Raw genomic sequence first — 12,157 nt, forward strand, 5'->3', positions numbered from 1 at the left:
TAATGAAATATGAGAGCACAGATTTTGATGTGACTTTTGTAGTTAACTGGTTGCAAAATGGGCTCATGTTATTGTAATTTAGATTTGCCATTATGTAAACTAAATAGAGATGAACAAGAGAAAATCTCTTAAATTCAAAATCATGCATCACAGTTCATCACCATTAAGATATTTTCAGTCGGAAAACAAATTCATATTGCTTTAATTCTGCTGGTTTGACTGCCGGACCATATGTGGCTGCAAACTGTCCAGTTTGATGGCCGGTTAGCTAAGTCCAGCTTAGCTTGGTACCAGGATTCCTGGAATGGAAACTTACTACTAGTGTTCTAGTTAGTAAAAGTTGTATGAAACCTGTATCAAACAGGTCAACCAGCGGCTGCAGGCTGCTGTACTAATAGGGTTAGGGTTAATGAACCACCAATCAAAACATGTTGCTGTCAAAATGCATTTAAAAGGTCAAAGGAATCCCATAATTAATACAGCAAAGCTTGAAAGAACTAATACTATTTGAATCTCAGGGTGTTGGGAAATGTGAGAGGCTTTCTCTAAACAGCCTCAAGCTAATTTATTTATTTTTTAATAATATACATTTTTGTATTCATGTGATTTGTGTTTCCTTCATGTTTTCATAGCTTTGTTTGCAAACCCAGAACACTCACTATCGTCTGATGACGATATATGTCGTCAGACAATAGCCTGTCAGCATGCATTAGGAACGATGGCCAACTTCTTTGTAATTAAGTTGTAGCCAGCTGTCCGCATTAAAGGACTTCCATCCAAGACTTTCTTTCCTGTGCGCTACATTATTAACAGTCCAATTAGCAACTTGAGAAGTGACCCTGTGTTCAGGTCAACAGAAAAGTGAAATTTGCAGCCTTGTATATGTCTTCAAAGTAAAAAGGGTTTTCTTTATTTATTACTTCCCCCGAGAGGAGCACTCCTTTTACCTGTATCTAATGAGTCTCTGTTAAACTGTAAATAGTAAGTTAGAAGCTTCACTCTGGATTAAACAGCGGTATGGGCCAGAAAAAAAGATGATCCTCTGATGTACCACAACGAACAGGTCGTTATTTTACCAAAATAAAAGCACCATGATGCAAATTTGTAGAAAAGTAAAAATGCAAGCTTTGTCAGATCTTTCCTCAAGAGGAGGAAACACTTTTAAAACAGTTTTAGTCTAATAGAGGAAGGATTGATAATTTTTGATGCATTCCAGGAAGTTGAGAAACCCCAACACTGATTGGCTTTTGCACCACAGCATCAACTGGATATATAGGCAGAGATTTATTTTTGGTGATAAAGTCACATGAAAAACCCTTAAATCTCCATGAGCCTGAGAGTAATATATTCAGAATTCAGTCGAATTCTGCTGACAGAGGACACCTTGCTTGTTATAAAGCAAGACCAAAACATACAAATGCAGGCTCTCACATTGTGTCATCGGTCTCTGTAGTTATTTAGCCATCCGAGATGAGCTCTGGCAGACCAACACGACAGGATAATGACTGGGCTGACAAGTGAGCAGTGCAAGAAACAGAAATGTGGAAAATGGGAAAAAATGAAAGGAGTGGAATGTACTCTTTCCAAGGTCTGTTTGTGTGTGTCTCTGTCTGTGTGTGTGTGGAGGGGTATGCACAGTTAGCCAGAGGAGGCTGCAAATTACTGTGATAGAGACAGTGAGAAGGTTTGTCACATTGGCCCTGGGTGGCTTTGACAATAGAAGGTGACTGACATGAAAGATATGATGGAAGTATCAGAAGTCTCAACAAGAACGAGATGATAGCGCCTTAAACAGTGTGTGTCTGATGTGGATGTGTATACTGGAAGGGGTTGTCTGAGCATATTCATAAATTATCTCTTTATTTCCCTTGATGTTAACCTGTAACAGGGCCACCATAGGGAAAAATTAACTCAAACTGTCCGTTTTATTTGAAAAGGTATCAGCAACACCATGAATCATCATCAAATATACATAGAGAGATGGTCTAAGTTCTGAAGAATTTTAATGACATCAGTTTTTCAAATGCGTAACTCACAGAATTTTAAGAAGGTCTGACTTCAAGTCTCCATATCAGACAAAAGTGGATAAGCACTGAATAAATTATTGGTTTGTGAAAACATCCAAAGCAGTTTCTGTCTGGATGAAAGATATATGTCTTTAGTTTATCTTAACACACTGAGAAGGATTCCTTTCAAGACATGTAACCAAAGAGAAGGGCAAAGAAGATAAATGAAAGAGCCGATGTAAGAGGAGCCAAGACAAGCCAAACAAGAGAAAATAGATGACTTAAGGCTCGAGAAGATGAGATAGAATGAGGCAAGAAGAGGCTTTTAAAAACTGATGTGAAATGAGGTGAGGAATGTAAGGAATACAAATAACGTAGATGAGATAAAACAAGATGAGATTAGCTCCAAGAAATCCAGATCAGACAATAAGAGTAGAAATGTAAGATAAGGTGACATGAGACAATGTTATCAGGGGAGAAGACAGGAAACAAGTTTTGACCAAGGGAGCTCCAGGCTAAGACGAGGTCAGATGTGTCAGAACAGATTTAATGAAGAAATTAGCTTTTTCACACTTAAATGTAATAGAAATCAAGTATATCGTCTGAAACTATCTCTGTGAGTCATGACTGTCTACAATGATTGTGACACCCGAGTCCCGCTGTCTGTGATGTTGTCTGAGCCGTATCTACAGCGTGTTTACATGGACGCGGCTCATCCCCTTGCGTATAAAAGTTGTTTAATTGAGGGACTAGAGAAAAGAAGAATAACATACTGTACTCACTGCTTAATTGAATGTCACGTAAGCATTTCTAGATCACGGTCATCTCGTGTAAATTGACATGCAGAGGGAAGCTACACGCAAACTAAAGAGCGCTAGCATTAGCATGCTAACACAACATTGCAGATCGAGGTGTTTTGGTTTCAAGGGTGACAGCTACTGGATCAAAAAGTTGCATATTCTTCCTTTAAATAAGATGAAATAATTCAAGGTGGACATATAACACAGGAAAAATGATTCAGGCTAAACATAACCACATACATAAATATAACATGAGAAATGTTAAGGTAAGACTGTATACTCTTTTTTATACGAAGACAAAATGAATTGTTGTAAAAAACTGGGTCATCAAGTTGAGACACAAAAAAGATTCAACAAATGAGAAGGGAATGACACTTACGAAACTAAAGTGCATGACTTTCATATCAATTAAGGAAAATGAGACTTGAAGATGCCAGAAATTATCAAATGAAATATGAAACGGCAAGGATGCAATCCTCATTGTGTGTTCTTGTGACGCTGTATAACTGAAACAAATATAAATGACTAGCAAGGGGTCAAAAACAGATGCATGTGTGGGGCGTCGGTGGGCTAGTGGTTAGTTTGCACGCCCCATGTACAGAGGCTGTTGGTCTAGAAGCCCTGGTTTGAATCCGTCCTGTGGCTCCCTTCCTGCATGTCTTTCTCCACTCTCTCTCTCTCCCTCCCTGATTTCATACTCTATCCAATGTCATGGCATAAAAAGCAAAAAAAATGTATCTTTAAAAAAAAAAATCAGATTGAAGGAACATCAAAGCTGTTTTCACATATGCACACATTTCTAGATAATTTCCTGGGGACTGCTCCTGAAATCCTCCTGATCTGGTTATTTACATACTCACCTAGCTGCAGGAGACTATACCTGTCAGACAGGAGGGGGGTCAGGGGGTCTACTGAAGGAAGACAGGATGTGAAAAGAACTGCTGGCAGGAGAAACTCCGGATGAGGTCAGATTAAAAATTGTGGCTGTTTGCGTTCACACATGCCGCTCCTCCAAAGATCTTGAGGAGCTTTGCTGGAGTTTTGTGCTAGTTTGAAAGCATTATAAACGAGACAAGATGAGAGCAGACAACTTGAGGTAAGTCACAGCTAGATGAAATGAGACAAGATAAAATAGCAACAGGGCATCTCCTGCAAGTTCACTTCTCCATTAATGAGATGAATCCTGACAAAGCAATGATACAAAATGAGAAAAGATGAAACGAGATTAAGCAAGGTGAGATAAAAAGTGACAGATGACACAGCAAAAGGAAACCATCGTGTTGAGACACAGTCCTTTTTATTTTCGAATTACTGCACAGGGTCCCTGTGAAGCCCTCAGATCCTTATCTGTAAACCGCGTCCTGTCCCACTAATCACTGCAGATGTGATAACTGAATTATCCGTCTCCTCTGATCTTTACATCTGATAAAAAAAAAAAACTGCACTTCCTTCTCTCCGGGGCAAAATTAAACTGCCACTATACTTCCCAGCCCAACATCTGCAGCCCAGCTCTGATCATATCTCTACGGTTCAACAGGAGGATAAGGAGAGATCACACAGAGTCAATTGCCTGTCATGATACATTGGTTAAGCGCCGGCCTTGAAGACCGATGCTTGTAATGTATGTCATGGCTCATAAGCAGCACGCATTTGAATCAGAGCTTTACGGTGGTTAATGGTCAGTGGAGATCCAAGCTGAGAGAAAGGAAGGCATAAACATATTTTTTGGTCAATTACATCATTCATGTAAAATTGTTCCCAAGAGAATAAAAACAACACAAGTAGAGATAATGAATAAAAACCCTGGAGGCACTTTCAGAAGATAGATAGAATGTTAGAGCGGAAAAAAAAAGTCAAACCGTTTTCGGAAAGTACAAATCTTGTGAAAAACAGGAAATATGTCAGCTGTAATTGTCAGTTCTCATTGTTAAATGAAAGACATAAAAGTCCCATTTGTATGCCTTTTTGTACTCACAAATGTTAACTCTTAAAGTGCAGTGCAGAGCTGCTTCCATGAGCCTGTCAGTTAAGGATTGTTGTAAAAGCAACAAAGCTGTGTGACACTACAGTCACTTCACAAGTCTTCAAAGTATAAAAGACACTGTCTGGCTGAAGTATTGACACAGGTATGCTAAATTCACATCCAGTCTGCAGAATATAAGCATATGATATTTGTTCTCAAATTATAGCATTGCTTTAGTATGTTTTAATTACTTTTTCTCTGTCTCCAGAATTATTACTTTATTCATGGAATGATAAGTATTTAATAATGACTTGGTTTCAATAGCATTGATAGTATTCATACCCAACCTGTTGTCTATGAGTTAATGGGGATGCCTTTGAATGTCTCATTTGACTTTAAAAACTCTCAGACGGCAGTTTGCCGAGTCAAAATGTACTTTTTCGATCCTTAAAAAATTCCTTTTTCTGTGATGAGGATAATTCCTAAACTATCAGTTTACGGACGTTCAGGTTCTTTCTTTCAAAATAAAAGCAGGTTTGTATCTAGACAGGAAGTACCTGTAGCTTAAAGCTTAAGACAATACACAAATACAAAATAAAAGCATAAACTGTTTTAAAATTCAAATTATGAAATTCAAACTTGCAATCATAAATGCAAATCATCGTGATTAACTTGTGAAATTCTGTGATTAATCATGTTTAAAGAATGTTATTATTAAACCATCCTACTTTAAACACATGGAAATCAAAAAAAGTGTTTAAAAATGAGCTACTCATGTACCCTTAGTGAAAAATTTTTTTACAAACGGCATAAAAACAAAAGGTCTTGTCTGTCTGTCTGGCACGGTGCTAAAGCATCATAAGAAAGAGATTCGTCAAAGTTACATTTTGTGATGGTTCTTTTCACTTTGAAGCACCATAAGAATTCTATAGAATTGATGAGGAAGAATAAGTCAACCTCAGACACTGTTCTTTACCTCTTCTTTGAATAATTATGAACTTGTTTTTGTCCATTTTATGTGATAAAGAGAGTACATATGGGCCTTTACAGGCACCTTACCAAAAAGTGAGGCCTGCTGACCTCGGGTCCTAAAGTTTACTTTATCGACTATTATTCTGCTCGACAACAACAAAAAGCCACAGTTATTACAGGGAAATTGATTATTGCCACACAGCCCTCCACCTCTCATCCTCTTCCAAAGTGTGACGCAAAATGATAACAGATCGCCAGCTAATGAAGCATGAATGATTAAAGAGCACCGCAGGGAGAGGTTGTCAAACACAGCAGACAGTAAACCTTTTTTTTAATTCGTGTCATCCTCTGTTCACTTTCGGCTGCGGGCAGGAGATACAAAGAGAAGAAAGAAGAAAGGGAGGGAGGTGGTGTGCCACAGGGTGAACTTGAAGGAGACCAGACAAATATGCAAAAAAAAAAAAAAAAAAAAGATAAACAAAGAGAAGAAGAGCCAGGATAAAAGATGGTTTATCTCATCATCAAAGGAAGTCTAACGTGGGAGGTTCGGAGCAAAATTAGGACCTTAATAAATACTCAGGCATATTTAAGCACCCGGCAAGTGACCTGCTCTAATATGAATTCAGAACGGCATGCAAAACCAAACCATTAAAATCTTCTCATCTCAATACGGGCCATTAGACCCCCCACATTAAACCCCCACACACACTCACACTAATAACCCCACAGCACACACATATAGTGACTCAGCTTTGCAACTTCCTGTCCGTTTCACGTCCCTCCCTGCGACCATCCATCTCTCCCGCTTTCCTTTGATTAGGAAGCCTCAGTAAACACAGGCAGGATTTACATCAGTGGAGGCAAGCTGTTCTCATCACTTTGCTGTGCCAAAAAAACTTTTTTCCATCAGCAGAGCTTTTGAGGCTCCCAACATGGAGGAGGATTACATCAGCTCTTAGGGTGCAGTTTGTCTGTCAGCTATGCTATGGCTGTGTCTCCCAGCTAGTAAATAATCCCTAAGTGCTCCGCATTTGACCTCAGGTTTTATTTGCTGAAAGTAAATCTCATTACTGTGTGCATGAGCAGTGAAACGCTCTTAATGAAAATGTGAAAACTTTCTTAGCTTGGTAATGCTGTCAACAAATTAAACACAGAGGAAATAATGATATCGTAAAATATGGTATATGCGGTATGGAGAGAACAGTAGCATATTTTTCATGCTGTAGATCAAGCTGTTATTCTGTTCATGTGTGTTATGTGTTCATGATTTAAAGGCCTCTTTATTGTTCTCACCATGATCAATCATACTCCCTCGAAGATCAAATAACCAGTATGCAGCAAGCCAAACTTGGAATCATTACAGTTTCTCTGCCTTGGATATATTTCCTAGTTTAAGATGCTAATTTATCTTTTAGTGGGGATACAGTCACTCATGTATAGCTGCACTTTTCACAGACAGTGGACACAAAGTGCTTTACATCAACAACATACATACCTGTAATAAAAACAGGAACAAACGAGTACTTCATGGACCGACATTATAAAATCCTGCTATGACCAGGAACAATAATTGGCACAGTAAAACATAGATCAATAGGTAGACTGGATGGACATGATTACCCATAGTCTAAACATCAACGTTTTTAGCTGCTTTTTTTTAAAAGACTCAACAGTCAGAAAGAGGTAACAGGATACGACCATCACCACCTACATCACCAATCATCATCACCACCCACAAGGTCCATTCATCCATCCATTCATGCTGCTTATTAAACAAAAGGGAAGGCTATTTGCCTTCTTGCTGAGAGGTAGATGCAAATGATCATATAAGGAAGGATACAGCTACCACCAGCTAGTTTGACTGAGTTTAGCATGAAGAGGAAAAATTGACTAGCTTGGCTACCTTGGCTTTTAGCAGCTTTACAGCTAATATTATCAACATAGGCATATATGTTTTGTTTAATACATCCAGAACCCCATGAATAAAAACAATAGCCAGTTGTTTAAACTCATTGTTCTGGATTTCTTTCTTGAGAACATGCTGAGGACAGGCCTGTGGAGGTGCACTTTACATTAGCTGTTGCATCTTAAGATATTTGGAGATGGCCGGTTCAATTAACAACATTGATCCAAACAGTGTCACAGATAATTAAAACTTCTTTTTTAAAGCGCAATTTAGAAATTGAACTCTAAGTGCTGAAATACAACTGGTTAAAAAGATCACAAGTTTAAAATACTTGCTGTGTAGTCAATCACTTCATGTATTTTCAGTGTTAAGGAGGATTGTAATCTGAAGAAGGTCTTTAGTTTTAATGTATTTATGTTCCTCTGAAGTAAGTTCTGTGTTAAAGTAAAACGACTGATTGTTACCACATAATTGTCACAGCCCTGCAAGATAAATCCACGCAAAGAAAACTGCAATACAGTACTAGAGGGATGAAGAATGTAAGCAAAACAAATGGTTACCAGGTCACCACTTCAAAAACCAGTAACACTAAATCAACAGTCACATTCAGTATTTGCCTATTCGACTTACTGCTTCTTACACAGATGTGCCTCATTAATGCACAGTGTTTAAACAGACCGTCCCATAATGGGAGTCTCCTAATATAAATACTGTAAGTGAACTACTAGTGCTATAAAAAGAATGATCAGAATGTGTTCTTAGCAGAGCAGATGGTTGCAATTGTGCCAGCGCTAACTAGCGCCGAGCGATTATGTGTGATGATAAGTTGAAAGCCTATCATTAGGGCTTTAATTAAAGCAGTAGCCAGGGCGGGTGACACTGTCTGCCACAGATTCCTTGTACCCATGGGTGGGGGGGCGTCTCACGCTTGTTCTCTTTCTGTCAGAGCCACGTGGTGCATGTGTGCGCCACATGAATCTCTTTTTCCTTTCGTGTTAGTAGTTTGGTGTACACAGACGCAGCAGCGTGCACACACAGATGGCAGTGTCTCAGGCTGGGGCAACCAGTGTCGCCTTGTGTGGTCGGGTGTCTAGACTAAGTGGATGCCCCATGGCATTTATAAAGAGGATGGCTAAGGGAAAGGGCAATGACGAGTCATACAAATTAAAGCAGCCTTTCTCTGTTGTTTGGACACAAGAGCCTGTGAAATTCTCTGCAAACTCTTTGGCTCATTACAGTGTCTAATAATGCAAAGTCATACTGAAAGAATGTGTCTAGTGTGTAGAGTAGAAACATTCATTCATATATTGAGCTTCTGTAGCAATACAAATATGAAATAAGTTACGACCTGTATGTTTGACCCATGTGTTAAAACTGGAAAAAAATATAATAATTCTACTGTTCAAAGGACAAGTGGACAGTCTGGACTCCAGCCTTGTTTTAGGGGAAGCAGATTGATTGATTAAACAGGACTGGGAATTGATGTTGTACCCCACACCTGATACGCGAGTCTGAGGACAATGTCACCGATACTATTTTTGAGAAAATGTTTTGTCCTTTTTTCCTTCATTAGATAGCACAGCTGAAGAGAAATGTGGGGACGAGAGAGTGGGGGATTAAATGCATCAAATAGTCAAAGACTGGGAGTCAAACCAGCGACCACTGTATCCTCTTTACAAGGGCTTCTGCTCTACCAACTGACTTAAATCAGTGCCCCAATGTAATCTACAACACTTTTAAAATCTTCCCTCAGGACTTTTCAAACCATAATACCATCCAATGTAAAAAGGCATTTAGGTGTTAAAGCACCCTACAATGCTACAATTCACTTAGCAGATGCTTTTACCCAAAGCGCACGTACATCAGAGTAAGTACAACACTAATCTATTCATACACCGCCACCGAAGCAATGCGGGGTTAAGTGTCTTGCCCAAGGACACATCGGACATGTTGCTCAGCTGGGGATCCAACCCTCGACCTTCCAGTTGAGAGGCGACGACTCTACCAACTGAGCCACAGGCGCCCAGTTGACTTAAATGGTACAGTAAGTATCATCATCTAAAGTACTTTTTAAAACACTTCTTGTATTTGTCCATATGTGGCATCTTCATTTCTGTCAACTGATGTTCGTATTCCCAACCTAAAATGTCAAAAAGGCACGCACATTCGAGAAAGTTTAAGTACTGGGTGCTGGACAAAAAACATCCAAACATATGTATACCCAACCTACACTTTGCAAATGTGTGAAATGTATATAAGTCCATAAATGTTTTGTAGCATTTTGCATTTGTGTCAATTTAAACCATGACTATAAATCCTGTTTGAGGTGTTCACATACATTTTTAGTGAAAAGCTCTTTGTTGTCATGGTCCGCCCACAGAGATATTCCTTACTAGCAAATGAATCCCATCACATTTATGTTATTACAATTTTTACAGGAGGTGAAACCCAACTGAAGGGTGAAAATCTTTGAAACAAGCATCCACAGCATCACGAGAGAAGGTACCATGTGTTGACTGGTATCTGTCGGTTGCTGTCTCTATCAGGGCTTAATTGCATCAATTTCAAATAACGCAAACGAGAAATATGTTATCTTGCAGTGAAGTAAATTATGTCAGTTGCATCTGTTGTGCCTGTAACATCCTCAAAGTAGAACTGACAGTAACCATTTAAACCTCAGTCATGGGTTCATTCCAGTTGTCATGGAGCACAGAGTGAAATCATAAAAAAAAGTTTCACAGCCAAAACATTGTGTTTACCCAGCCCAGTGAAAAAAAGCAAGTATCTTAAAATAATTGCTTGAGAGAAAGAACATCACTTAGTTCTGACCTTCTTTGTGTCTCCATCACTTTCTCTTTAACTCGCTGTCTCTTAAAGAGCACTTTGGAAGCACCAGGCATCTGGCAGCACCCTTATTAAAAGAATATACTGTTAAATTGAATGCCATCAATACCACTAAACTGCAGACGCTGTATAAAATGTCAATCAGCGTCCCTGAGAGGCTGGCCATCGACTTCTCAGGAATGAGCTGATTTGAATGCTCCTCCACTTTCTTAGTGTCTCAGGATTTATGGACGCTGGAAGGACAGTTGACTTTGTATCAGACAAACTGAAGGAAAAACACTTCAAAGAATGTTTCTTCTCTACAAACAGACAGTCATTTATGTGTAATTTTTTTGAAGGTTAATTGTCTTTTTTTTTTTGCTTGGTACTTGGGAGTTTTCTTTGGCTTCCCAGCTACTCATGAAAAAACCTGTTTCCTTATTTTGACACAGCTGAAGAATGTGATCTTAAAGTCCAATTACAGTAAGTGATTACATGAACTTAACCTGATCCTTTATTGAAACAAAGTTTGACTGATGGGTGTCATTTCAGACTGCTTGGGTGTGTTTAACTCAACGGAGCGAGCTATCCAAACACTTCTGCTGTTTGAACAAATGCTGTACTGCACTGTAAACCACCCAGAGAAAATGAAGATGGATGACCTGGCTATGAAAAACATTCCTCAGTCAAAGGTCACACATCACCTCACATGCAGCCTCAGACACTCCCAACTGTTAATCCAGTTTGCTGAACTTAATAATCAAACAACATCATTAAAACACAATTTCCTACAAGTGTTTAGCTTTGAGGAGTAGTAACCAATATGAACTATTATGTAGGACCAAAAGACACAGTCAAACATGTTGGGATATTGCTCAACAGTGTGTCCATTATCAAGAATTCATGGACAATGTGGAGGTCAGAATCACCCTTAGGGCACTGGAGGCCAACAATCTGGCACCTGTGGTTGTGACTAACACCTGAAAAACTCATTATAACTTAAACATTATAGGGCAATAAAAATGGTGTTAACTACTCCAGTTAATGGAACAGGTCATAGCTAAGACTTTTCAATGGGAGGTAGGCTAGTCCTCTGTGCAGCTTTCAGAGTGCTTTTACTCAGCTGATAGCCAGACAGCTAATGGTATGCTAGCAAGATTTAAATTGATAACTTTGGATATGTTGAACTTATTAGCAGAATATCATTATGAATATCAGTATGTTTAACAACAGGTCCATGTAGCTAACCAGTAGCATGGCTGTACTTATCCCCTTTTTTTCAATGTTTTGTAATTGTTAATATCAAATGTTAGCTATTAAACAAGTTGTATTTGATGCTTCGACTTGAAGGGAGTTAAGTAGGTCAATAATACAACGTAAAAAGACAGTTTCACCTTAACTACTTCAAAGGTGAACTGCACCAGTAACCTGTTGCTCGCTCCCCCTCGCACGCTCGTCATACATGCTTGACGTACACAAACGAGCATCATCATCGGCCACGAAACACTTGATATTTACCGGCATAATGTTTACAGAGGAGGTAAGTGGTCATACACATGTGAAAGTCTGTGAAGGAGTCTGTGTGTCTGTATTCATTCTCCATCCTACAAACGACAGTCTCTGCAGGCACTGGCTGAGAGCAGGAGTGTGTGATGAGTTTGTCCACCTTTGAGAGCTCCTAGGGGGG

The sequence above is a fragment of the Labrus mixtus genome, chromosome 13, assembly GCF_963584025.1.
Source record: "Labrus mixtus chromosome 13, fLabMix1.1, whole genome shotgun sequence".
Lineage (NCBI taxonomy): Eukaryota > Metazoa > Chordata > Actinopteri > Labriformes > Labridae > Labrus > Labrus mixtus.